The following is a 25665-nucleotide window of genomic DNA, read 5'->3' on the forward strand; positions in this document are numbered from 1 at the left end:
AAGGTCCCTAGTGGACTGACAAAATATGGTGACTTATACACTTATATATACATATAAAAGGACACTTATCGTGAATGCATTCTAGGACTGGTCTCACATTAATAATTTTATTTTCACACGAACCCCCACCCGTTTGGAATAAGAAATCATGAATGTATTTACGTTTTAATGCTGTTCACTGTTTCTCTGTCGGAACTAGCCCTCCTTCAGAAGAATGTTGGTTTGGCCTTTCAGTGGCACGCTTGTAAGGCTCTGGTGTCCAAAAGGGGGATCCCCCCTTTTCCATCTTACGTCTGTTCACTCTGGACGATGCTCCTATGGTGATGGTTAGCCAGCCGTGTCAACGGTTCCCCTCGGTGATGAGATTAGGAGCATACAGTGATTTGAAACTCATAGTAGGATGGCATGGTTTGCAGCGTAGTATGATGGTCCCACTTCAATTAGCTTTTCTCGATATCTGACTTAGGGCAGCTAAACAGCCATACCAGTGATTGTCTGGGAAGTGAACTTCTAGCCTACACCTCGTGTTGATTATTCAGGATTCAGACCACTTTACACACACAGGAGTCCTTTTAAGCACTCTGGTCGAAAAGGACGGTTCCATCACACTGACACGCTCTTCTGACCTCACTCGGGGCGTGGCTATTTAATGTGCAAAGGATATGAATAGAAGTTATCTCTTATGACTCCTAAAACCACATTCATATCTTAACAAAAACACTTTCATTGTGTTTCATATCGTATGCACAACGTATTGGATGAAAACTTGACAGATAAAGGGGTATCCTTTCCAAGTTACAGTATTTTGTCCATGCAGCTTTTAATGACATCACAATATGATAACAATATGACATTAGTTTCCTACATCTCCCCACTGACCATTCCCCCCATTCTTTATGTTAGAATTACTGTTCCATTATCCACCTTTTGAGGACAAAGGAGAAAGAGAAAGAAGAGTCTCCCTCTCTTGTAATTTACAACAGGGTGTGAACGGTCAACCATCCAGCAGCTCCACCGCGCCCCTCTGTGGGAGAGAGAGAGAGGCCTGGTTACTGGTATTCAGCAGCTCCCCCCTCCCCATTCTGATCCGTTCTGATCCTCACAGGACAGTCATGACACCGCCAATATCCAGCAACTTCGCACAGCCATTGAAGAGGAGTGGGACAACATTCCACAGGCCACAATCAACAGTCTGATCAACTCTATGCGAAGGAGATGTGTCGCGCTGCATGAGGAAAATGGTGGTCACACCAGATACTGACTGGTTTTCTGATCCACGCCTCTAGTTTCTTTTTAAGGTATCTGTAACCAACAGATGCATATCTGTATTCCCAGTCATGTAAAATCAATAGATTAGAGGCTAATGAATTTATTTCAATTGATGGATTTCCTTTTATGAACTGTATCTCATTAAATCTTTGAAATTGTAGCATGTTGCGTTTATATTTTTGTTCATAGTAACTTCAGCGCCAACCTTGATTATCAAGCCATTCATGCATCCTCATGAATAGGCCTACACTCTTAGAAAAAAGGGTTCCAAAAGGGTTCTTCGGCTGTTCCCATAGCGGAACTATTTTGGGTTCTCTGGTAGAACCCTTTTGGGTTCCATGTTAAGTGTTCTGCATGGAACCCAAAACGTTTCTTCCTGGTACCAAAAAGGGGATATTCAAAGGGTTCTCCTATGGGGACAGCCAAAAATCTAGATAGCACCTTTTTTTTGTAAGAGTGTACTCAAGTACTCTCCATCACTTATCAATAGATAGACCGGAAGAGGGGCGATAAATGTCACAATGTGCATTAATTAACAACACTACACCGGAGAGTCTCCGTAGCCTATGCCTCAATATGTACTGAGAACAAAAGAAGTTGTGGATGATGTACCAAAAAACTGTACGTTTGTATCTCAGTCTTTTAAAACCCTTGTTTTCAATGAGCATCGTTTTGATACAATGATATTTGTTCACAGAAGCAAAACCGGGCTCCCTATTTTCGAAATGTTTTTATTACATATTTTTTTTCAATATTTTACTTTTGTTCTATTTTTCATTTTCACTCCATATACAAACGTATATATACGAACAACAACTTACAGACGCACACAAACAGTGACTACATCTCATCTTCCCAGACCCAAGCTGTATCAATTTGTTTTTCCTCGGTCGCCCATGGTATTTCAATAATAAATAATACTATTTTTCCATTGTGTTAATTATGGCGGATTCATTGTATTCCATGATTTTAGTATAAGTTTTTTCAAGATGAGTGATGAGAAGAGAATAGTCCAGCCCATTGGGTATCTCACTACACCCCCATATGCCATGTCTTGAAATATGCAGACAGACAGATTAAAAGTACGTTTACATTGTCATACCAGACATACCAGAAAGTAGGGATTATTGAGTCGTTATTAGAGTAGTTTTACACTTTAGACATGACTCTGCCGTTGTGCTGTAGAATGTGAATTTTGTATAAAGACTCGATACATTTGTTTATACTGGATTAAGCGTACATTTTCATTAACTGTAATTTCGTTAGTTAGTCGGCACCCCCTACCCCAGATAGCATATGAACAGGTCATAAGCCATGCCAGAAATCTATAGAATAACAGGAAATGAGCTGTAATACTGCAAAGTCAAAATGTATAGAATAGCAGAAAATGTGCTTTAAAAATACAAAATGTTTAGAATAGCATGATATGAAACTGCACATTTACTCTCTAACCCATGGCAATATGTGTAGAATTGCAGGAAATTAGCTGGGGGGGTGGACTTGCTCAGACCTTGCGGAACTGCGGTACTCCACTTGTCACAATGTCCATGTAATATACACAACACTGGAGAGAGCCTCAACAGGCATATACTTCAATATGCAGGGGCACCAAAGTAGCAGGGGCACCAAATGTCAAATGAATTTACACTACACCTGAGAAAGCCTCCAACTCGGGGCCAACCACTATGGGCTGGCAGCAGCCTACACAGATGTAACGCAGCACGCACAGGTAGACGATCCCAGATAGTCCCACGGTTAGACACAGGAGTAGGAGACTGAGGTAAGACTGGGTAGGTGGGCCAGGTTGCCCAGACGGCATCTGGGTCAGGGGGAGTGAGATGTCGTTGTTGATGTCGAGGATGGGTGGAGGAAGGTCATTGTTTTGTGCTGGGAAAGGAGAAAAGGGTAGGGAGGGAATGGAAGGAAGAGAGAGGGAGAGAGAATGGGTTGGGGTGAAATGAGAGAAACAGAGAGAATGGGAACAAGAGAGAGGAGTAGAAAAAGTAAATGAGGAAAGGGAAAATAAAAAAATCGATGTGTTGGTGATAAAAAATAAAGTGATAAAAGTTTGGGGAGGAGGTTAGGAAATTGAAAACATTGTGGGTGGGGGTGGGGGGTTAGTGGAGAAACAGAGGAAGGGGACAATAAAGAGAGGGGGGGGATAAGTAGAAAAGCGAGCAAGAGAGAAAAGGATGTGAAATTGAGGTTGGTGGTCAAGAGGTAACAAATAAAAAACAGACATTGAGGCACAGAAAATAATTTGGGCAGGGACATGGGCTACTACATTCTTATTTTAACAATTATCTCATGGTTAGTGTAGTAGATCAATTCTATTAGCATTGCGTAATTAGAAGATGTGTGTGCTCTCACTGTTTCCACTGGCAGTATATCAGAGGAACAAAACATACCAAATGGCACCCTTTTCCCTATATACAGTGGGGAGAACAAGTATTTGATACACTGACAATTTTGCAGGTTTTCCTACTTACAAAGCATGTAGAGGTCTGTAATTTTTATCATAGGTACACTTCAACTGTGAGAGAAGGAATCTAAAACAAAAATCCAGAAAATCACATTGTATGATTTTTAAGTAATTAATTTGCATTTTATTGCATGACATAAGTATTTGATACATCAGAAAAGCAGAACTGAATATTTGGTACAGAAACCTTAGTTTGCAATTACAGAGATCATACGTTTCCTGTAGTTCTTGACCAGGTTTGCACACACTGCAGCAGGGATTTTGGCCCACTCCTCCATACAGACCTTCTCCAGATCCTTCAGGTTTCGGGGCTGTCGCTGGGCAATACGGACTTTCGGCTCCCTCCAAAGATTTTCTATTGGGTTCAGGTCTGGAGACTGGCTAGGCCACTCCAGGACCTTGAGATGCTTCTTACGGAGCCACTCCTTAGTTGCCCTGGCTGTGTGTTTCGGGTCGTTGTCATGCTGGAAGACCCAGCCACGACCCATCTTCAATGCTCTTACTGAGGGAAGGAGGTTGTTGGTCAAGATCTCGCGATACATGGCCCCATCCATCCTCCCCTCAATACGGTGCAGTCGTCCTGTCCCCTTTGCAGAAAAGCATCCCCAAAGAATGATGTTTCCACCTCCATGCTTCACGGTTGGAATGGTGTTCTTGGGGTTGTACTCATCCTTCTTCTTCCTCCAAACACGGCGAGTGGAGTTTAGACCAAAAAGCTCTATTTTTGTCTCATCAGACCACATGACCTTCTCCCATTCCTCCTCTGGATCATCCAGATGGTCATTGGCAAACTTCAGACGGGCCTGGACATGCGCTGGCTTGAGCAGGGGGACCTTGCGTGTGCTGCAGGATTTTAATCCATGACGGCGTAGTGTGTTACTAATGGTTTTCTTTGAGACTGTGGTCCCAGCTCTCTTCAGGTCATTGACCAGGTCCTGCCGTGTAGTTCTGGGCTGATAACTCACCTTCCTCATGATCATTGATGCCCCACGAGGTGAGATCTTGCATGGAGCCCCAGACCGAGGGTGATTGACCGTCATCTTGAACTTCTTCCATTTTCTAATAATTGTGCCAACAGTTGTTGCCTTCTCACCAAGCTGCTTGGCTATTGTCCTGTAGCCCATCCCAGCCTTGTACAGGTCTACAATTTATCCCTGATGTCCTTACACAGCTCTCTGGTCTTGGCCATTGTGGAGAGGTTGGAGTCTGTTTGATTGAGTGTGTGGACAGGTGTCTTTTATACAGGTAACGAGTTCAAACAGGTGCAGTTAATACAGGTAATGAGTGGAGAACAGGAGGGCTTCTTAAAGAAAAACTAACAGGTCTGTGAGAGCCGGAATTCTTACTGGTTGGTAGGTGATCAAATACTTATGTCATGCAATAAAATGCAAATTAATTACTTAAAAATCATACAATGTGATTTTCTGGATTTTTGTTTTAGATTCCGTCTCTCACAGTTGAAGTGTACCTATGATAAAAATGACAGACCTCTACATGCTTTGTAAGTAGGAAAACCTGCAAAATCGGCAGTGTATCAAATACTTGTTCTCCCCACTGTATATATAGTTTCTTTTGTGGATTTTTCCTTTGAGTCAAACATGTTCGACATGACAATGAGTGACAAGGGGTTTGCATTATAGCACAACCAGACTGGCACTCTGGCTATATGAGATGGCATGATAGCACAAACAGACTGGCACTCAGGCTATATGAGATGGCATGATAGCAAACAGACTGGCACTCAGGCTATATGAGATGGCACTGACATTTGGCACAAACAGACTGGCACTAAAGTTATAAGAGATGCACAGACTCACCTGTATTAAATGGCAGAATCATCATCAGCATCAACCTCACCCCCTTAGACAACATCTTGGAGAAATACTTTTATCTATGCAGATATAAACATTATCTTACAGATATATAAACATATTATTAACATAGAACAAAAAAAAGGAGGAACGGAAGCGCTGCTAAGGTATACAATAGTAGATTTTGGTAGACAGAAGGTGCTCTTTGGTAAAAGGGGTAAATTGGTTATCAAAAAGAAAGGAGGACCAAGGCACCCTTAATGTAATTAATTAAAATGCTTTTATTTGTACAGCATGTTCAATAGAAACAAAGTTTCAAAAATCCAATGCGTTTCGGTTGCATGGCCTTCGTCAGGGAGTACAAATTAATTATAATACAATGTCCTCTTTTGAACAACTTTTTCCAATCAGCCCTAATTAGAAGAGGCAGTGGTTACAAAATTGATTGGACAACACCTAATAAGCAATACTATACACATTAAAAAGTGAAATACCGTAGATATGTTAGCCACATTTTTTACTCCAAGCTAAAAGCATCAGAATGCCTAGAAAGATAGTTCTAACCTTAAATAAGACTGGGCAAAGTGCCAAGAAAAGGAAAGCAATCTATTCCACAGTACACTAGAACACAGCAAACATGGACAACAACAGTCTAAACATAGCTGAGGGCAATAGAGCAAAATGTCCACTAGATGACAGCAAATGGACCTATCACGACCCTACAGAAAAGGTCAGAAATCCATATCTTCATTTAAACCAGGGTACTTAGTGGCCTGTAGTTTGTAAATCCAAAAACTTTCCCTTTGGTTTAGCCGTTTAAGACGGTCCCCTTTTCTAATTGAGGCCGGAACATACCCATAGCTTGTAGGGAGGCAGGGTTGCCATCGTGTAAGGCTATTCTCAACAAGTGTCCTTTGACCTAATGGTACTTCTAATAGAATAATTAAAAATTCAAAAGGCACTCGCACATCTGAGCAATCTTTTTTGCAGGTGCATGGTAACAGTTGAACAAGATGAAGGAAAAAGGAAACCGCACACTGCTCTCGATAGAATCACTGATCTTTAAAAAGCTTACGTATCGGCCTCACGGCCTTCGTCAAAGCTCTGACGAAGGCCGCGAGGCCCGATACGTAAGCTTATTAAAGATCAGTGATACTATCAAGAGCAGTGTGCGGTTTCCTTTTTCCTTCATCTAATAGAAGAATCAAAAAGGACAGACAAGTAGTCCAAATAGAAATTGAAGTAAAAAGGAAAATCACAGAACACAGTGACAATTCTAACAAAGCACAATTACATTTACATTACATTTAAGTCATTTAGCAGACGCTCTTATCCAGAGCGACTTACAAATTGGTGCATTCACCTTATGATATCCAGTGGAACAACCACTTTACAATAGTGCATCTAACTCTTTTAAGGGGGGGGGGGGGGTTAGAAGGATTACTTTATCCTATCCTAGGTATTCCTTAAAGAGGTGGGGTTTCAGGTGTCTCCGGAAGGTGGTGATTGACTCCGCTGACCTGGCGTCGTGAGGGAGTTTGTTCCACCATTGGGGTGCCAGAGCAGCGAACAGTTTTGACCGGGCTGAGCGGGAACTGTACTTCCTCAGAGGTAGGGAGGCGAGCAGGCCAGAGGTGGATGAACGCAGTGCCCTTGTTTGGGTGTAGGGCCTGATCAGAGCCTGAAGGTACGGAGGTGCCGTTCCCCTCACAGCTCCGTAGGCAAGCACCATGGTCTTGTAGCGGATGCGAGCTTCAACTGGAAGCCAGTGGAGAGAGCGGAGGAGCGGGGTGACGTGAGAGAACTTGGGAAAGTTGAACACCAGACGGGCTGCGGCGTTCTGGATGGGTTGTAGGGGTTTAATGGCACAGGCAGGGAGCCCAGCCAACAGCGAGTTGCAGTAATCCAGACGGGAGATGACAAGTGCCTGGATTAGGACCTGCGCCGCTTCCTGCGTGAGGCAGGGTCGTACTCTGCGAATGTTGTAGAGCATGAACCTACAGGAACGGGTCACCGCCTTGATGTTAGTTGAGAACGACAGGGTGTTGTCCAGGATCACGCCAAGGTTCTTAGCACTCTGGGAGGAGGACACAATGGAGTTGTCAACCGTGATGGTGAGATCATGGAACGGGCAGTCCTTCCCCGGGAGGAAGAGCAGCTCCGTCTTGCCGAGGTTCAGCTTGAGGTGGTGATCCGTCATCCACACTGATATGTCTGCCAGACATGCAGAGATGCGATTCACCACCTGGTTATCAGAGGGGGGAAAGGAGAAGATTAATTGTGTGTCGTCTGCATAGCAATGATAGGAGAGACCATGTGAGGATATGACAGAGCCAAGTGACTTGGTGTATAGCGAGAATAGGAGAGGGCCTAGAACAGAGCCCTGGGGGACACCAGTGGTGAGAGCACGTGGTGCGGAGACAGATTCTCGCCATGCCACCTGGTAGGAGCGACCTGTCAGGTAGGACGCAATCCAAGCGTGGGCCGCGCCGGAGATGCCCAGCTCGGAGAGGGTGGAGAGGAGGATCTGATGGTTCACAGTATCAAAGGCAGCCGATAGGTCTAGAAGGATGAGAGCAGAGGAGAGAGTTCATCACTCATCACAATGTGATGAGATCTGGAAAGAGAAAGTAGACACATTCACTCTGACAATGAAGCAAGACAAGTTAAGAAAATGTTGAAGAGATTAAGTAGACTACAGAGATGGCAAGGTCTTTGCCTGGAGAAAACCAACCTGCAAGAATTCAGAATCACATCTGCAGAGGAGGAAGCCTAGGTCAGTTTATTTCAACTTTACGAGCAGTGACGATGAGGATCACCCCAGACACTCAGAGACCAGCTCCACCCAAGTTTTTTTATACCAGGAAGAGGAGTCACGCAGGTTCCTCAACAAGAGGGAGAGGACGCGGAAGAGGCCAACACGGAGGGGGAGGAAGAAATCAAGACTATCCAACCACACGGAGCAGGACCAGAACAAGGCTGTGATCAACATTTCTGGAGAACCCCTTTCTGATGATTGTGTAAGGGTCTTGTCTAAAGGACTGTCCTTTGCCCCCACATACTCAACTAATGAATTCAATACAAAGATTGACCTATTTCGTTTCTACAGGAATCTACCTACCTCTATCTGCCTCTACAAGGCCTTCTAATCTGAAGGCCTTGTACAAGCAAAACATCTCTCCAACTACAGACGCCAGTGTCTCAGGTCAGGCAGTTTCTGTTCCCTCAAAAACACCTTTTAAGCCTAAGTCCACCTTTTGTCCCGTCGTCCAGAATGCCACACTAAATACATTTGCAAAGAAGGTGAATTTTGATGTGGAGAATCTGTTTAAGGGTAAAATTGACTCTAACCTAACACAACATAATCTTTCTAAGACAGAGAGGGATGCAGTTCATTCATTGTCCAAAAATTGACCGATTGTGGTTAAAAAAGCAGACAAAGGTCGCGCTACAGTAGTGTGGAGTAAAGACAAATATGTGACAGAAGCCTACCGTCAATTAGACAATGATGAATTCTACCAATCTTCTTCCAAAAGTCCACAAGAATCTTGAAAACCCCCCAGGCAGACCAGTCGTTAGTGGTAATGAAAGTCTGACAGAACCCATATCTGTCACGTTCCTGACCTGATTTCTGTTGTTTTTGTATGTGTTTAGTTGGTCAGGGCGTGAGTTGGGGTGGGCATTCTATGTTATGTGTTTCTATGTTGGTTAATGGGTTGCCTGATATGGTTCTCAATTAGAGGCAGGTGTTTTACGTTTCCTCTGATTGAGAACCATATTAAGGTAGGTTGTTTCACATTGTTTGTTGTGGGTGGTTGTCTCCTGTGTCTGTGTTTGTAGCGCCACACGGGACTGTTTCGGTTTGTTTGTAGTCTGTACCTGTTCGTGCGTTCGTCGTGTATATGTAAGTTCTTATGTTCAGGTCGGTCTGCGTCGTTTGTTGTTTTGTAGTTTGTTAAAGTGTTTTCGTGTTTTTTCGTCTTTACTTTAATAAATTCATTATGTCTACATTTCACGCTGCATATTGGTCCTCTGATCCTTCTCGCCTCTCCTCGTCCGAGGAGGAAGACGACAGCCGTTACAATATCTAAGTACATTGATTACTTTATTAAGCCTTTTCTGCCGTCACTCCCAGCCTATCTTCAAGATACCACAGATGTGTCGAACAAAATTAAGGAATTGAACAATATACAGTTGAAGTTGGAAGTTTACATACACCTTAGCCAAATACATTTAAACTCAGTTTTTCACAATTCCTGACATTTAATCAGAGTAAAAATTCCCTGTCTTAGGTCAGGTAGGATCACCACTTTATTTTAAGAATGTGAAATGTCAGAATAATAGTAGAGAGAATGATTTATTTCAGCTTTTATTTCTTTCATCACATTCCCAGTGGGTCAGAAGTTTACATACACTCAATTAGTATTTGGTAGCATTGCCTTTCAATTGTTTAACTTGGGTCAAACGTTTTGGGTAGCATTCCACAAGCTTCCCACAATAAGTTGGGTGAATTTTGGCTCATTCCTCCTGACAGAGCTGGTGTAACTGAGTCAGGATTTGTAGGCCTCCTTGCAAGCCTCCCTTTACCCTCCAAACATAACGATGGTCATTATGGCCAAACAGTTCTAGTTTTGTTTCATCAGACCAGAGGACATTTCTCCAAAAAGTACGATCTTTGTCCCCATGTGCAGTTGAAAACCGTAGTCTGGCTTTTTTATGGCGGTTTTGGAGCAGTGGCTTCTCCCTTGCTGAGCGGCCTTTCAGGTTATGTCGATATAGGACTCGTTTTACTGTGGACATGGATACTTTGTACCTGTTTCCTCCAGCATCTTCACAATGTCCTTTGCTGTTGTTCTGGGATTGATTTGCACTTTTCGCAACAAAGTACGTTCATCTGTAGGAGACAGAACGCGTCTCCTTCCTGAGCAGTATGACGACTGTGTGGTCCCATGGTTTTTAACCTTGCGTACTATTGTTTGTACAGATGGACGTGGTACCTTCAGGCGTTTGGAAATTGCTCCCAAGGATGAACCAGACTTGTGGAGGTCTACAATTTTTTTTCTGAGGTTTTGGCTGATTTCTTTTGATTTTCCCATGATGTCAAGCAGAGGCACTGAGTTTGAAGGTAGGCATTAAAATACATCCACAGGTACACCTCCAATTGACTCAAATTATGTCAATTAGCCTATCAGAAGCTTCTAAAGCCATGACATCATTTTTTTAAATTTTCCAATCTGTTTAAAGGCACAGTCAACTTAGTTTGTAAACTTCTGACCCACTGGAATTATAATACAGTGAATTATAAGTGAAATAATCTGTCTGTAAACAATTGTTGGAAAAATGACTTGTGTCATGCACAAAGCAGATGTCCTAACCAACTTGCCAAAACTATAGTTTGTTAACAAGAAATTTGTGGAGTGGTTGAAAAACAAGTTTTAATGACCTCAACTGTAGGTACAGCTTCCTTTTTAGCCACCATGGATGTCGAGTCTCTATACACCACCAATGAACATGAACAAGGATTGGTAGCTCTGCACCATTTCTTGAGTACCCGACCTGAGACTGAGATGCCTCCTACAGAATTAATTGTCTCACTGACTGAATGGACTCTTAATAATAACATCTTTGTCTTTCAGGACCGTATTTTTTAACAAGTCAAAGGATGTGCCATGGGAGCTTGCTACAACCCTTCCTACGCTGGTTTGTACATGGGTAAATGGGAAAAGGATTTCATTTTGGATCCTTCTCATAACCAGTTCTTTGACCGGATTATATGGTGGGGACGCTATATTGATGATGTTTGCCTGTTCTGGTCCGGCTCAGAAGATTACCTTATTTCCTTCCACCAATACCTTAACAGCATTAACCCTAACATCAAACTAACTATGGAGTACAGCAAGGATAACATTCATTTTTTGGACCTTGACATCAGTAAAAATGACAAAGGTAGTTTGCACACATCAATCTTTAGGAAGCCTACAGATGGGAATACCATTCTGAGGGCAGACCGCTTTCACCCCAAAAGGCTAAATGAGAACATTCCATATGACCAGTTCCAAAGAATTTGCAGAATTTGCGATAAGGAAACAGACTACAGTGTCATCTGCTGAATTGGAGAATCGCTTCTTGAATCGGGGCTATAGCGCTCAGGTCCTGAAAGATGCAGGTATAAGGGCCGGACGACTTGACAGAGAGAACTTGTTGCAAAGGGGAGTGCCTCGTGATACATCAGAGAGAGTGTACTTTGTTACAAAATACAGCACTGAAGCAGAGAACATTAAAAATAATAATTTAAAATAATTGGAGAATCATCTAAAGCGATACGCTACTACGCCAAGTCTTCCCTGAGCCACTAGTCATAAGCTTTAAAAGATGTCCTACCCTGAATGACAAATTAGTCCACAGCTATCTTCCTGGTGACTCTCAAAAAACTTGGCTTGACCACAAACCCATGGGCTCTTATAAGTGCAACCATTGCAGAAATATTGCACAGAAAAGTATTTTGTTGACACAGCTTCTAAAATGGAGTATCACGTCAAGCATTTCATTAACTGCAAAACCACTCATGTCATCTACAGATTGGAATGTCCACAGTGCAAGGTGTTCTACAATGGACGGACAAAGAGACACTTTCAAGACCGCTTAGCGGAACACAAGTATGCCATATGGGTAGGCAATGAAGACTACCCCATGGCAAGGCACTAAAAGTCCTTACACAATGGCAACCCTGCCTCCCTACAAGCTATGGGTATTGATCATGTTCCGGCCTCAATTAGAAAAGGGGACCGTCTTAAACGGCTAAACCAAAGGGAAAGTTTTTGGATTTACAAACTACAGGCCACTAAGTACCCTGGTTTAAATGAAGATATGGATTTCTGACCTTTTCTGTAGGGTTGTGATAGGTCCATTTGCTGTCATCTAGTGGACATTTTGCTCTATTGCCCTCAGCTATGTTTAGACTGTTGTTGTCCATGTTTGCTGTGTTCTAGTGTACTATGGAATAGATTGCTTTCCTTTTCTTGGCACTTTGCCCAGTCTTATTTAAGGTTAGAACTATCTTTCTAGGCGTTCTGATGCTTTTAGCTTGGAGTAAAAAATGTGGCTAACATATCTACGGTATTTCACTTTTTAATGTGTATAGTATTGCTTATTAGGTGTTGTCCAATCAATTTTGTAACCACTCCCTCTTCTAATTAGGGCTTTTTGGAAAAAGCTGTTCAAAAGAGGATATTGTATTATAATTTCTTTGTACTCCCTAACGAAGGCCATGCAGCCGAAACGCATTGGATTTTTAAAATTATGTTTCTATTGAACATGCCATACAAATAAAGGCATTTTAATTAATTATATGAAGAATGCCTTGGTCCTCCTTTCTTTTTGATATATTATTGAAAATTGACCAATTACATCTGAAGAGATCAATCATTTTTCATACACAAAATATTAATATGAAAAGGTATGTAGATGTATTTATAGCTATGCAGATGACTCGATCAATATAAAAAAGGACATACTTATAAATATTGTTGGAAATCAAAGATTATAAATAGACAGACTGAGACAGTCAGACCAATAGACATACAGTATCAAAAGCAAAATGTGTATATTAAAATACTCACAACAGTAAAAATAATCAGTTTTTGGTATCTTTTCCACTGTCTCTTCTGCTGTCACATCAATTCCACTTTCCACCTCGTTTCTAGAATCAAGGTAGCCTAGTCATGTAAATTGGTCCAATTAGTCCTCTTTTTTGCTATGTGAAAAATCTACAAGAAATCTGCCCTCCAAGTGCTATAGCCTACCACATCAAGCCCTCACAATCTTCTACCCGCCCGCGTTATCCGCCAGAGCATTTTGTTGTATTTACCAACAGCACAGCTGCGCTTCACAGGCAAGGAAAGGCAAGGAGGAGGAGAGATATGGGTGTGAATAATTGAATACAAATGACTAGTAATATAACACAAGTATTGGATTATGCCATACAGCCTCGGGGCGGGTTTAAGTGCCCTATGCTTTTGCCTGCAGGTGGGCTGATGCATGGGTTTTCTCACCTCCTCCTCAAGGTCCTAAAATACTTTTTGTTTTGTCTCAATAAGACTTAAGATCCACATTCATGTTAGCTGTAGCACATTTTAGCTGTGTACACAGTTCATTAATTTTATAGGCTACACACGTTGTACACTTTGTACACACTTCATTTTGATTCTCCCCTACTGATAGCCTATATTTACATACATGTGTATCAGCCATTTGTAGTCTAATATTGTGTGTCCACTCCACGCCTGTTCACAACACGGGAGCATCTATTCAAAGTTAAATTTACAAGGAAACAGAGCCTCCTGCCCTTTAACTTATTCAACGCGCATGCCAGAAAGAAAAACTCTGGTATGAATTCAATTGCACTTTAATAGATGCCCCCCTGACTGCAACAACAGAGGGCTGCAGAAGTTCAACTTACAAGGAACATGCATAACTTATACAGAAAGAAAACATTTGAAAAATCTGATCGGTTCCCTTTCAGTAGAACATCACTATGGGGAGTTGGTGCTCTCGCGACGTCCACTGAATAACTATGCTCACGCCTGACAAGACCAATGAAAACCGTGCCTCGCTGGAAGCCCCCACTTCCACAGGTGATAACGCTGAAGCTTGGATTCGTTCCATCAATTCTTCTGCTCTTCACTTCGAGCTGAGCAGGAACGATTCACACTACTAAAAACAAACGTTTTGGAACACGAGACTGCCTGACTTTGTGCCAACTAAACTGACCCTTTGTGGTCGAGCATGCTCCCCCTTTGGACGTGTTCCCCCCCCTTTGGACGAGTTTGTATTTGTTTTCCTAGTTTCCTAACCACAAACCAATCAGTTATTCTTTGGATTGTTTGGCTTGGCTATACAAATGTGATTAAAACGACAAGGGGTAGCAAGTTGGGTTTGGGTCGCTCCCAAAAGATACTCACGTCTGTTGTCTAGTATGTCTCAGCTTGGGTCATGCTCTGGCTGCCCTCGCTTGAATCAGTTCTTGTGCGGGACTAGGGAACGGTGTCAGTAACAGTGGCTTGCCCTCGGCTGGCACTGTTCCTCTAGTCCACGGCTGCACACAGGTTATCTTGGCAATCGTGTAGCATTCTTGAGGAAGCTTCGTGTTTCCGATAGGGACTTCCTCCCCCAGATGTCAGTACCTCGGCTGAGTCTTCAGTTGCAGGACGCGGGATGGATTGGGTCTTTGGTCGGAGCAAATGTCTTGTGTGCCTGGGCCGCTGGGCGTGGTACATGCTATAGCTGTCCTCGCTCAACCCGGCTCCTATGGCTCTGTTGCCATTACAGGAGGCTACTCGAAGGTAGAGGGTGGCCAAGTTCGGTGGGTACTCCCGGCTGCCTGGGTCAGGCACCACTTGCCTCTCTTCCCAGACTTTGTCCATGAAGGGTCTAGTCCCACCTCTGTGAGATGGTCCTACGTAGACTTTCGAGACCAGGCTAGCTAAAGAAGCACTGCATAGCGTGCTAACCAGGTTAGATAACTCACCAATGCGAGCCAGCTGCTGCTACTAACTATTCCTGCCTCCCCACGGTGGAATTGCTTGTGTAGCTCTCTTGTTCAGTCACTTGGTTATTCTAAACTGACTCACTGGTGCTGTGGTCAAAGAGATTTTCAAGAACAAAGGAAGACGCCACCCACGCTGCTTCTTCGGCTAGCTTTGTGCTAGCTCAGTTTTGGCTACTAGCCCCTGGGCAAATGCCAGGTAGCTGGCTACTAACTTAGACTAATAGCCTCATGGCTAACATTGGCTAGCATACAGTAATAACTTCTGGTGAATGAAGCTTACTAGCTTTCAACCCGGAGTTATGGCAACCCATTCCTATTTTAAATTCCTGGAGTTGGAGGGAGTGGAGGAAGGAGCATCTTGCGTGAGGAGGGTCTTGCATGCACCTTCGATGAGGGAGCAGCCCCCGAGCACTTAGGTAACCCCTGGAGTGAGGAGGTCTGAGCCACCAGTGCTCCCCTCCCTAAAAACATTATTGTGACAACATTACCCCCATGTTTGGTTACAGCCGAACGGGGTACTATATCAGCCATCGTCGTAGTCCCCAGTGCCCATGGAGGTCCAGGCTTCATTCAGGAAATACAGTCTCAAAGAAGCATAAGGTATGTTGGAAGTTTATCCATGTTTGATGCCCCCTCTGTTACCCCGAGTTCCATGGTGCTCACAGGGTTCAAGGTGTATTTCTCCCCAGGGTGAGAGTAATAAGACAAGCAACTCGCTCTCTGTCCACAAGGAGGCACCCTGTCCCCATAGGTGGCTCGTTACTTGGATGCATTACTGATTCCTGCCTGTAGCTCACTAGTCCCTATGAGGTGCCTAGTGATACAGGTTATGGACTCTATAGGCGATTGGTTGTTGGTCGCAGAGTCAAGGGAACAAGCAGGATTGGAGACAACCATGCTATTATCCCACACACACTTTCTGTGGTTCGTATGAACCCCGAAATGAGCTGTCGCTCTCCAGCTCCACGCTTTTCATGCCTGGGAATTAGATTACAATTACAAGTCGCTCGACTGTTAACACAGAAGGGGTCTGTTTTTCAGAGCTGTCTGTCCCATTTCCAGCTAGATACTAAGGTGCTTTGTGGCCAGTACCTATGACTGGTGGGTATGATAACCTACATGATAACGTTTTTTCCCCCTGGGTCTATTTTTTTATGCGGGCGGTCCTGCCGGTTACCTGGACGTATCTTACTGCCAAATCTGAGTAAGGCTTGTGGTGACAACAGTACCGCCAAGTGGCACTGCCAATCGGGGTACGTCACTGATTGCCGGAGCCCTTGTACCGAGAGTGGGGCCGGGCTTCAGGCAAAACTTGCCACATAAACCCATTGTTTCAACCCCTAGGTTCACAGTGTTCACAAGTGTCGAAAAGTGTTGTGTCTCCCACATGTGAGTTCATTGAAAGTATACCTTCCCCACATTCAGACACACGGTTGTCAAGAGTGGTGGAAATGGAAAGATAACCAATCTCTCCCAGTCCACAAGTTGGCATCCCGCCCTTTCAGATGACACTTCACAGGAGGCTCGCTGTCTGTTCCGACCACAATGGTATGCATAGGCGGTGTCACCCTGGATCATGTAACAGTGACATCGGGGTACAGGCTACAATTTGTTATGTGTCCCCCATGCTTCAGCAGCATCATCATGTCGACTGTTCCCAAGGCCTCGGCGCCTGTTTTGAAGGAGGAAATGTCAGTTCGTATGTCGAAGATCCAGGATGGATGACATAGCCAGTATTTCTTGGTTCCGAAAGGGGACGGGATTTTGCGTCCCATTCTAAACCTACCTGCTCTCACCAAGCACCTGTTACGCCCTGACCTTAGAGATCCTTTTTATGTCTCTATTTTTGGTTTGGTCAGGGCGTGAGTTGGGGTGGGCATTCTATGTTGTGTGTTCTATGTTTTCTTTTTCTGTGTGTTTGGCCGGGTGTGGTTCTCAATCAGAGGCAGCTGTCTATCGTTGTCTCTGATTGAGAACCATACTTAGGTAGCTTGTTTCCACCTGTGTTGGGTGGGTAGTTGTTTTCTGTTTTGTGTTGCTGCACCTTACAGGACTGTTTTGTTTCGTTCACTCTCTTTGTTGTTTTTTTGGTGTTTCAGTGTTCAGTTTATTTATTAAATTAAAATGAACATTTACAGCGCTGCGTTTTGGTCTCCTCCCTTAGACGATCGTTACAGAACTACCCACCACCAAAGGACCAAGCAGCGTGGTAGGAAGGAGCAGCAATTGTTGGAGAGTTGGACATGGGAGGAAATCCTGGACGACAAGGGACCCTGGGCACAGACGGGAGAGTATCGCCGTCCTAAAGAGGAGCTGGAGGCAGCTAAGGCGGAGCGGCGACACTACGAGGAGTTGGCTCGAGGAGGCGTGCACAAGAGGCAACCCCAGAATTTTTTGGGGAGGGGGCACACGGGAATATTGGCGGAGTCAGGTCATAGACCTGAGCCAACTCCTCGTGTTTGCCGTGGGGAGAGATTGACCAAGCAGGCACCGTGTTATGCGATGACGCGCAAGGTGTCCCCAGTGCGCACTCATAGCCCGGTGCGCTACATCGCAGCTCCATGCATCGGCCGGGCTAGAGTGGGCATCGAGCCAGGAGGGATGGTGCCGGCTCAGCGCATCTGGCCTCCAGTGCGTCTCCTCGGCCCGGGTTATCCTGCACCAGCCCTACGCACGGTGTCCCCGGTTTGCCAGCACAGCCCAGTGCGGCCTGTTCCAGCTCCCCACACTTGCCGGGCTACAGGGGGTATCCAGCCAGGACGAGTTGTGCTAGCTCTGCGCTCGAGACCGCCAGTGCGCCTCCACGGCCCAGTGTATCCGGTGCCTCGGCCAAGGAAGAGGCCTCCTGCATGTCTCCCCAGCCTGGTGAGTCCTGTGCCTTTTCCCAGAGCCAGGCCTCCTGTGTGTCTCTCCACTCCAGTGATGATCCATGGCACGAAGCCTCCAGTGATGATCCATGGCACGAAGCCTCCAGTGATGATCCATGGCACGAAGCCTCCAGTGATGATCCATGGTAAGAAGCCTCCAGTGATGATCCATGGCACGAAGCCTCCAGTGATGATCCATGGTAAGAAGCCTCCAGTGAGGATCCATGGCACGAAGCCTCCAGTGAGGATCCATGGCACGAAGCCTCCAGTGATGATCCATGGCAAGAAGCCTCCAGTGATGATCCATGGCAAGAAGCCTCCAGTGATGATCCATGGCACGAAGCCTCCAATGATGATCCATGGCAAGAAGCCTCCAGTGATGATCCATGGCACGAAGCCTCCTGTGTGTCTCTCCACTCCAGTGACGCCCTTCAGTCCGGAGCCTCCAGCGACGATCCCCAGTCCGGAGCCTCCAGCGACGACCCCCAGTCCGGAGCCTCCAGCGTTGATACCCAGTCCAGAGCCTCCAGCATCGATCCCCAGTCCGGAGCCTCCAGCGACGATCCCCAGTCCGGAGCCTCCAGCGACGATCCCCAGTCCGGAGCTGCCAGAGTCGCCCTCCTGTCCGGAGCTGCCAGAGTCGCCCTCCTGTCCGGAGCTGCCAGAGTCGCCCTCCTGTCCGGAGCTGCCAGAGTCTGCCAGAGTCGCCCTCCTGTCCGGAGCTGCCAGAGTCGCCCTCCTGTCCGGAGCTGCCAGAGTCGCCCTCCTGTCCAGGGCCTGCTGCGAGGGTCCCCAGTCCGGGGTCGGCGGCGAGGGTCCCCGCTCCAGAGGCGCCACATAAGTGGGCCAAGCCTAAGGTGGAGCGGGGTCCACGTCCCGTGCCAGAGCCGCCACCGCGGATAGATGCCCACCCAGACCCTCCCCTATAGCTTTAGGTTTTGCGGCCGGAGTCCGCACTTTTGGGGGGGGGGGTACTGTCACGCCCTGACCTTAGAGATCCTTTTTATGTCTCTATTTTTGGTTTGGTCAGGGCGTGAGTTGGGATGGGCATTCTATGTTGTGTGTTCTGTTTTCTTTTTCTGTGTGTTTGGCCGGGTGTGGTTCTCAATCAGAGGCAGCTGTCTATTGTTGTCTCTGATTGAGAACCATACTTAGGTAGCTTTTTTCCACCTGTGTTTTGTGGGTAGTTGTTTTCTGTTTTGTGTTGCTGCACCTTACAGGACTGTTTTGTTTCGTTCACTCTCTTTGTTGTTTTTTTTGGTGTTTCAGTGTTCAGTTTATTTATTAAATTAAAATGAACACTTACCACGCTGCGTTTTGGTCTCCTCCCTTAGACGATCGTTACAGCACCTCAGAGTCTACCAATTCAGAATGCTCACGAACCGCCGGCTATTACAGTCGATTGGCTGGTGGCAGCAGAGTTGAGGAAGCAAGCAGTGTTACACACATCCATGATACTGTCCCGTATTCAGTCTCTAGGCTTCATAGGAAACTAGAGAAAGAGGTGTCTAACTCCATCTCAGCGTATTCCATTTCTGGGTCTCGAGGTAGTCTTGATTCGGGGGTATAGAGGCAACTTGATTCGGGGGTAGAGACAGTGGTGCAGAGTGCACTGCATATCATTTACCTGGAGCTCCTAACGGTGTATCTGACGCTCAGACCCTCCTAACCTTGGCTCGCTCCCCATTGCTGGGGAGCAGTGCGCACATGCTCTTTCTTCGGGGTCCCACGTCCCCAATTGCATCAACTCCGGTGCAGATCATCTATCCAGGGGGGCCCTCTCTCCCATGAATGAAGGCTACACCCCTGGGTGGTCTCCCAGAGATGGCAAATGTTCGCAGGGCCGACATAGATCTTTATGCATAGCGAGAAAACACACATTATCGTCTGTTTTTCTCAAAGAGGGACCTGAGTGCTCCGTTGTGAATGGACATACTGGCACTCCAGTGGCCTCAGACCCTCCTTTACACATTTCTCCTGTGGAGTTGATTCAGCCGTTGGAGAGGGTGCGCCTGGAGGGTGCGCCGTTGATTCTTGTGGCTCCTCATTGGCCCTATGGGCCCTGGTCAAAAGTAATGGGAACAGGGTGCCATCTTGTAAAAAAAGGGAACAGGGTGCCATCTTGTAAAAAAAGGGAACAGGGTGCCATCTTGTAAAAAAGGGAACAGGGTGCCATCTTGTAAAAAAAGGGAACAGGGTGCCATCTTGTAAAAAAAGGGAACAGGGTGCCATCTTGTAAAAAAAGGGAACAGGGTGCCATCTTGGATGCAGACAAAGTAGAATAATGCCAAAGCAATCAGAAAATGAGTCAGCAACATTTATTTATGATTGAACGATGTGTGGTATTATGTACATCCATCCTTGGATTTGCAGATTTGTTTTGTTAATCGTACTATTGAATGCAACATGACTCATCCGTGTGCTGTCACTGTGTGTGTGTGTGTTGTAGAATCATTGGAAACATGTATCCCAATTAATTATATTAGTGGAGCTGTGGTTATTTTCACACCTCTACAGTTGTGAGGGTATAGATTATGAGTATTCATTTTTGATTGTTCATTTCACTTCTGTTTATTATCTATTCCGCTTGCTTTGGCAATGTAAACATGTTCCCCATGCCAATATAAGCCTTTTGAATTAATTTTAATTGAATTGAGTGGAAGGCGAGAAAGGGGGGAGAGAGGGGGAGACGGGGAGTGTGAGTGAGAGGTACAGAGAGGGGAAAGAGGCAGGGTAAGTTGAAGTGGGAGAGTGGAAGAGAAAAAGGAGGATCTAGCACAGCAGCAGTGAGTTTGTAATTGGCAAAGTAAAGAGAGAGAAAGTGAGAGAAAGATAGAGGATAAAAGCAGGAGAGAGAAACCAGAAAGAAGCAGACAGAGGAAGAGAGAAAGAGAAAGTAGAGAGAGAGGGAGGGAGGGAAGAGTATAGAAAGAGAGACAAACAATGAGAAAAATAGCAGACGGAGAGAGAGAGAGAGGGTGAGAGAATGAAATAAAGAAATAGGGAAAGCAGAGGGAGGACTCGGCACAGCAGGAGAGTGACTACGTAATTAGCAATGTAAATCCCTCAGCCCAACTGGAGCATATATTAATACCTAAAGAGATGTCAGACCACACACACACATGATTATACATATACAAAGAGACACAAGGGGACCGACTCGTTATTACCTAGATAATTAGTGAACACTCAGTGACCAATTTACATGCTAAGCATACTCGTACTGACAAACACACACACACACAAACCGACACAAACATAACAGAATACAAATATGTGTTAGTCATGTGACAATAAAGAACCCTTACAATACACAACAAAAGTCACTGCACTTGATCTGTACCACACATTCACACACACACACACACACACACACACTAACACAAGCGCGTACATAATTACACAACTACACTCAGTGGACAATTTATTAGGTACACCCATCTAGTACCGGGTCTGACCCCCCTTTCCCTCCAGAGCAGCCTGAATTATTTGGGGCATGGAAACGTTGTTCAGTTGGATTCAAGGGACCTAACGTATGTCAGGAAAACATTCCCCAAACCATTACACCACCGCCACCAGTCTGTACCGTTGACACCAGGAAGGATGGGGCCATGGACACCAAATCCTGACTCTACCATCAGCATGATGCAATAGGAACAGGGATTCGTCGGACTAGGTCATGTTTTTCCACTCCTCAATTGTCCAGTGTTGGTGATCGCGTGCCCACTGGAACCGCTTCTTCTTGTTTTTAGCTGATAGGAGTGGAGCCCCGGTGTGGTCGTCTGCTGCAATAGCCCATCCGAGACAAGGGCAGACAAGTTATGCGTTCTGAGGTGCCGTTCTGCACACCACTGTTGTACTGTGCCGTTATTTGCCTGTTTGTGAACCCGCATGTTAGCTTGCATGATTCATGCCATTCTCCTTCGACTTCTCTCATCAACAAGCTGTTTTCGCCCACCGGACTGCCGCTGACTGGATGTTTTTTGTTTGTCGCACCATTCTCGGTAAACCCTAGACACTGTTGTGCGTGAAAAGCCCAGGAGGCTGGACGTTTCTGAGATACTGAATCCAGCGTGCCTGGAACCGACGATCATACCTATCCAGAAGCTGTGTGCCAGAAGAAAAAATAACTTATCCTGGCCATGAAAGCTGCCAGAGTGCATAGGGATATTGCTTAAATCCGCTGTGAGAGGGTCATTGTCCATCCTCACTTCCAAAAGCCTGGAAAGAATGAGAGAGCCACGCCTATGGGTTTGTTGCTTCAACCCCGCAGCGCACACACACACACACACACACACACACACACACACACACACACACACACACACACACACACACACACACACACACACACACACCAACTGATTAATGGACTGCTGAATGTTTTTGTTGTCTCTTGCTTTGTTTGATCTTTTCCATATGATGTCCATCTCTGAAAAGCTACCCAGGAAAGGGCTGAAAATTGCCCATATTGATATATGTAGCCTTAGAAATAAGGTTAATGAAATCAATAACTTAGCTAACATCCGATAACATTCAGATACAATATTAGACATTTATGAGACTCACGTAGATAATTCCTTTGATGATACAGTAGTAGCAATACAAGGATATAACATCTATAGAAGAGACAGAAATGCTTATGGGGGAGGTCTTGCTATGTGTTGTATATTCAGAGCCATATCCCTGTAATGCTAAGAGAAGATCTCATGTCAAGTGTTATTGAAGTGCTATGGTTGCAGTTCACCTGCCTCATTTAAAGAATTTTTTTGGGGTGTTGCTATAGGCCATCAAGTGCTGACAATCAGTATCGCAACGACGTGTGTGAAGTGCTTGATAGTATATGTGTTGTAAACTGAGAGGTCTACTTTCTTGGGGACCTGAATATTGACTGGTTTCCTTCAAGCTGTCTGCTCAAGAGGAAGCTTCTCACTGTGACCAGTGCCTATAATCTGGTTCAGGTTATTAATCAACCTACCATTACCATTAAAAATGGTGTTTGACCAAATAGAATGCTATTTCTCTGTAAACAAACTGTCAACAGACTTTCAGCATGCTTTTAGAGAAGGGCACTCAACATGTACTGCACAGACACAAATGACTGATTATTGGTTGAAAGAAATAGATAATAAAAAGATTGTGGGAGCTGTACTGTTAGATATTATTGACCATAATCTGTTGTTGAGAAAACATATATTTTACAGCTTTTCAACCTCTGCCATATCATGGATTTAGAGCTATCTATCTAATATAACTTTTTATTTAATGGAAGCTTCTCTATTGTCAAACATGTAGGGTGTGGTGTGCCACAGGGCAGCTGTCTATGCCCTCTACTCTTTTCTATTTTTACCATAATCTGCCACTGGCATTAAACAAAGCCTGTGTGTCCATGTATGCTGAGGATTCAACCATATACATGTCAACATCTAAAGCTAGTGAAGTCACTAAAACCCCTTAACAAGGAGTTGCAGTCAGTTTTGGAATGGGTGGCCAGTAATTAACTGGTCCTGGTCATCTCTAAAACTAAGAGCATTGTATTTGGTACAAATCATTCCCTAAGCTCTAGACCTCAGCTGAATCTGATAATGAATAATGTGGCTGTTGAACAATTTGAGGAGACTAAATTACTTGGTGTTACCTTAGATAGTAAACGGTCATGGTCAAAACATATACAGTGCAATTGGAAAGTATTCAGACCCCTTAAATTTTTCCACATTTTGTTACGTTACAGCCTTATTCTAAAATTTATTAAATATTTTTTCCCCTCATCAATCTATACACGATACCCCATAATGACAGAGCAAAAACAGGTTTTTATTATTTTCTGCTAATTTATAATACAAAAAATATACAAAAATGAAATATCACATTTACATAAGTATTCAGACCCTTTACTCAGTACTTTGTTGAAGCACCTTTGGCAGTGATTACAGCCTTGAGTCTTCTTGGGTATGACGCTACACATCTATATTTGGGGAGTTTCTCTCATTCTTCTCTGCAGAGCCTCTCAAGCTCTGTCAGGTTCTTTCTTGGGCTCCCGAGAGGCGCAGTGGTCTAAGGCACTGCATCTCAGTGCTAGAGGCATCACTAGAGACACCCTGGTTCGAATCCAGGCTGTATCACAACCGGCCGTGATTGGGAGTCCCATAGGGTGGCGCACAATCTACAGCATTGTCGTCCGGGTTTGGCTGGGTAGGCCGTCATTGTGAATAAGAATATATTCTTAACTGACTTGCCTAGTTAAATAAAGGTTACATAAAAACAAATAAATAAAGGTTGGATAGGGAGTGTTGATGCACAGCTATTTTCAGGTCTATCCAGAGATGTTCGATCGCGCTCTGGCTGGGCAACTCAAGGACATTCAGAGACTTGTCCCGAAGCCACTCCTGCATTGTCTTGGCTGTGTGCTTAGGGTCATTGTCCTGTTGGAAGGTGAACCTTCACCCCAGTCTGAGGTCCTGACTGCTCTGGAACAGGTTTTCATCAAAGATCTCGCTGTACTTTGTTCTGTTCATCTTTGCCTCAAACCTGACTAGTCTCCCAGTCCCTGCCACTGAAAATCATCCTCACAGCATGATGATGCCACCACCATGCTTCATCGTAAGGATGGTGCCAGATTTCTTCCAGACGTGATGCTTGGCATTCAGGCCAAAGAGTTCAATCTTGGTTTCATCAGACCAGAGAATCTTGTTTCTCATGGTCTGAGAGTCTTTAGGTGCCTTTTGGCAAACTCCAAGGGGGCTGTCATGTGCCTTTTATTGAGGAGTGGCTACCATGAAGGCCTGATTGGTGGAGTGCTGCAGAGATGGCTGTCCTTTTGGAAGGTTCTCCCATCTCCACAGAGGAAGTTTAGAGCTCTGTCAAGGCCCTTCTTCCCCGATTTCTCAGTTTAGCCGGGCGGCGAGATCTAGGAAGAGTCTTGTTGGCTCCAAGCTTCTTCCATTTAAGAATGATGGAGGCCACTGTGTTTTGGGGACCTTCAATGTTGCAGAAATGTTTTGGTACCCCTTGACTTATTCCTAATTTTGTTGTCTTACAGCCTGAATTCAAAATGGATTCAGTTGTGTAACGTCTGCTTCCAACTCACACCCTCAAACACGTAGATCCCCTGAACGCAGCTCACTTTCCAGCCCACTTTCCAGCTCACACTCTCAAACACCTAGATCCCCTGAACGCAGCTCACTCTCCAGATCCCAATCACCTGAATTCTGATCACCTGTTCAAACACCTGTATGTCATTATCACACACTATTTAGTTCAGTTCTTTGCACCCCATCACTGAGAGGTATTGTTTGTTTTGTGACACATGTCTTTCAGAGCTCTGTTTTCCCCGTGAGTTAATCCTCCCGTGTATGATAATTTTTGCCTGCCTCACTAATGCCTTTTTGCCTATTCCCTGCCTGTACTTTAGCCTATCGTATTTCCTGTTATCTACCTATTGCCTGATCTCCCGGACGACGTTACTAGCCTTTTCCCTGCCTGTACTGTTGCCTTTTTGGACCCCCTGTGTATGACCTTCTGCCTGCCCCTGGACCCAGCTACCTGCCTCCTCCTGTGGTCCTTTGCAATAAACACCTGCTGTGCCCTGCACTTGAAACCAGCTCTCTGTCTCCCCTCATGTTCATTACAAAATTGATTATTTTTCTAACCTATCTACAAACATTACCCCATAATGACTAAGTGAAAACA

General features: G+C 44.9%; 1 long non-coding RNA gene across 1 annotated transcript; it reads right to left on the minus strand.

The window, feature by feature from the left end:
* Nucleotides 1-4: 4 nt before the first annotated feature.
* Nucleotides 5-13403, minus strand: LOC139533424 (uncharacterized). The gene is made up of 4 exons (XR_011666743.1): nucleotides 13182-13403; nucleotides 5569-5642; nucleotides 2923-3156; nucleotides 5-1024 (listed from the first exon to the last, which is right to left on the minus strand). It is a non-coding gene; the product is annotated as an uncharacterized lncRNA (long non-coding RNA).
* Nucleotides 13404-25665: the final 12262 nt, after the last annotated feature.

This window comes from Salvelinus alpinus, chromosome 11, assembly GCF_045679555.1.
Source record: "Salvelinus alpinus chromosome 11, SLU_Salpinus.1, whole genome shotgun sequence".
NCBI classification, from domain to species: Eukaryota; Metazoa; Chordata; class Actinopteri; order Salmoniformes; family Salmonidae; genus Salvelinus; species Salvelinus alpinus.